The sequence below is a fragment of the Monoraphidium neglectum genome, assembly GCF_000611645.1.
Source record: "Monoraphidium neglectum strain SAG 48.87 unplaced genomic scaffold scaffold00923, whole genome shotgun sequence".
Classification (NCBI taxonomy): Eukaryota; Viridiplantae; Chlorophyta; class Chlorophyceae; order Sphaeropleales; family Selenastraceae; genus Monoraphidium; species Monoraphidium neglectum.
Window position 1 is genome coordinate 1 of NW_014012705.1, and position 3458 is coordinate 3458.

Genomic DNA, 3458 nt, shown 5'->3' on the forward strand with positions numbered 1-3458 from the left:
CGGTTGGCAGGGTGCAGGTGCGAAGCGAGTCGTCCGCACGCAAACGGTGCAATGCCAACTTGGTATGAGCATCCCTATGATGGACGCAACACTCTATGGCCGTTGCGCGATGGCGGCGGTGACGCACTGGAGCTGGCCTTACCCAACAGCGATTCTATTGCAGAATTCAAGGTGCGGGGTGCCGACTATAGGGATGTGCGCTTGTGCATGATACTGCATTGCCCTGGGCATGACATCGCCAGCCTCACCCCTCAGATTGCAATGCACACGTCCGTTGTGCGCGTGCGCATGTGTGCGCACACCGCACCCACACTCAAGCTCACATCTCAGCACACTTGCGATACTCACCACACGCTTGCCCCCTCCCCGCATACACACACACACACGCACATACACACACACACACACACGCGCGCACACATGCACACATCCACTTTGCAACCATCTCGTGTGCGCGTACAGGTTTGAAGATTATGTTGGATCCCTGTCAACACACGGCGCCCACGGCTCGCGTGAGGCAACCCTAGCGGCTGTGAGTTGACCCAAGTGGCTGCGCCGCTGTGACCCGCGACTTCCTGGCAACGGCAATGCGCATCACAAGCAAGCCACTGTCCAACGCGTTTGTGCGGTGCATGTCTCATTGACCTTGCGCGCATTTTTGTGGTGGTCTCTGAAGCCCTTGACCAATGGTTGTGGGATGTGTCTTGTGGCTCACACTCATGAGCTAGGACTTGCCGATCACCGCAGAGGAAGTAGACGCAATGCAAGCACGAGTTCCATGTTTAGTTGCACATTCTCGTGCACACACTACCCCCCTTTGTTGCGGGAGCTGTGCTGGAACGTGTTGGTCCCGATTGGAATGCTGCAGCCTTAGCCTTCTTGCTCAGCAGCGTGTTGCGTGCCTGTGCCGTTGGCGGCGCGCCCACGTTGCTTCCCCGTGGCTAATGCGGCTCCCTGCCGTGACCATGTGCAGCCGTGCCCCCCGTGACTGGACTCCCGTGTCAGGCACGGGGCCGTGACAGCCGTGACCAATCCGTGGTAACCCCGTGACCCCGTGCAGCCGTGTCCCCCAAGATTGGACGCCCGTGTCAGGCACGGGGCCGTGACAGCCGTGACCAATCCGTGGTAACCCTGTGACCCCGTGCAGCCGTGTCCCCCGTGATTGGACGCCCGTGTCAGGCACGGGGCCGTGACAGCCGTGACCAATCCGTGGTGACCCCGTGCAGCCGTGTCCCCCGTGATTGGACGCCCGTGTCAGGCACGGGCCGTGACAGCCGTGACCAATCCGTGGTAATTCCGTGACCCCGTGCATCCGTGACAGCCGTGACGTCCGTGACAGCCGTGACTGGTCGGGAAATCAGTCACGGGTGACACGGGCGTCCAAACACGGGGGACACGGCCAAGCCACGGTAAAGCCACGGATGGCCACGGCAAAGCCACGGATGGTGCACGGGCCCACGTGGTCTTCCCGTGACAACTCGTTCTGTGAGTGTGCCACGTCCTCTCAGCCGGGGGCGACCTCTGATGAGACAGCAAGCACCCACCACCTGCAGCCGCGGCGAGCTCGCCGGTAGCAGGGCAGCACGCAACGGCGCCGGCAGCGGCGGTGCCGGTCGGTGGCCACAGTTGCGTGCGGGGGCTACATGGGAGGCGGCAGCACCAGTGACTTGACACCATGCCTTCGCTACCTGAGTGCTCAACAGATCCTGGCGTGTCCCTGCGCTGCGTTGCAATCGACCTTGCAGCCCTAACGTTTTGCTGCAGACGTCGTTCCCAGTGCAGCTGTGTTATCGTCATCAGGCTTGTGGGGCTTACTTGTGCTCTCGTCCCCGGCCCCGTTGCGCCTTTTCAGCCAAGGGGCAAGCTTGGGCTGTGCTGTTCTGTCTAGGGCCGCACACCGCTGCGGACCCACACGCACGTGCGTTGGTGCTGTGGGTCAGCTTCGGCTGCGAAAGCCTGCCTCACTCTTTTGTGCCGTCTCGCTGGCCCCGTCACTTGGTACGTCACCGCCTGCGCCCTTGGGGCCACGCTGTCGCTGTGATGCGGCCGTCTTTTCATATGCACCCCCCTTCTTCACGGTTGCCCACCTGTCAAAGGGGGCTACTGGCGCAGGAGTTGCTTATACTTTAGGATTGCGGTGCGGTGGCCCCGTCTGGTCAGGGCGGTGACACAGTACGCACCAGTGCGGCCCCATCGGGCGAGCCCGCCGTTTCCGTGCGCTGAGCAGGCGTGCTCAACTAGCGCCGGTCGACTGCGGCTTTTTAGGCGTTCGCAAATCGAGAGGCGGCATCGTTTAAGCGCAAGAGCATGCTTCAAGCATTTCATACGCGAGGCTTCAGGCATCAGTTGTGGGTTTGTTGGGCTCAAAGTTCACCAAGTGTCCACCACAGCAAGGTTCCGTCGCTCTGGCTCTGCTGATTGGTTGGTTATTGATGCCCAAGTGTGAGTTGCTAATGCCTACGTGTGTCACTTTTGGTTGTGCGCAACCTGTAAAGTACGAATCGATGTGCTTTTTTTTGAATGGGGAATCGCAGGGAAAGCTAATACGACGCCGCCCTCAGAGAAACCGGGCGGGAGAACGGCGTGCTTCCCTGCTTGTTGAGGTTTGGCGTTCCCTACATGTGTCTGGAGCAGGTGGCCATGTGCAGAGTATCAATGCGTTATGGTTGCCAGCAAGCCGTGCGACTGCTTGCTCGATTAAATTTGTCTGCACGGCAGGAATGTGCCGAGGTCACGTACAGTCAAGAGTTGGGTGCTCCTGCTGACTTCCCGACGCCCCTGGCATCTGGCGGGCGGCGAGCGCCCTTGACAAGCAGATTGTAATTTTTGTTGAATCACGATCATAGGAGTGTGTGGAACATAGTGCAGTACGCATACGGTCCTCCTCCACGGGTCCAAGCCGACGGTGTTGAGACTGTGATCTGGGAGTCGGCTCCTTTTTTTATTCGATTTGCACTAGCAGCATCAAGGGATAAAGCTTGCGTTTAAGGGTGGTAGCAGCAAACACCATGGCCGCCTTGCAAACAACGGACAGCGAGGACGATCCTATAGACAAGTACATCTTGAAGCCAGCCTCCAAGCGCTTTGGAGAGGCGGGAGAAGGCGAACAGGGCCAACAGCAGCAGCAGCAGCGCGGAGCACTGCGGACCGATAGCGCCGGTGCTGCTGTCACACAAAAGGCGTCTAGTCCCCAAGTGAGTGGTGGCGATGCACGGCCAGCAAAGAAGCGGCGAAAGACCAGGAGCAAGAGTCGCGGGAGCGGCAAACGCAAGGGGCAGAAGGAAGTCGGCAGCGACGAAGAGGTGCTCGCGACGCTGGCGACCAGCGAGGCTTCCCCAGACAACCGCAGCAGCAGCAGCGCGCCCAGCAGCTCAGAGGACCAGGCCGGCCGCCGCCACGTCAGGGCGCCACTCGCTCCTAGCAGCGGCACGCCGGCCGTCGCGCCGGCGGGCCCCGCC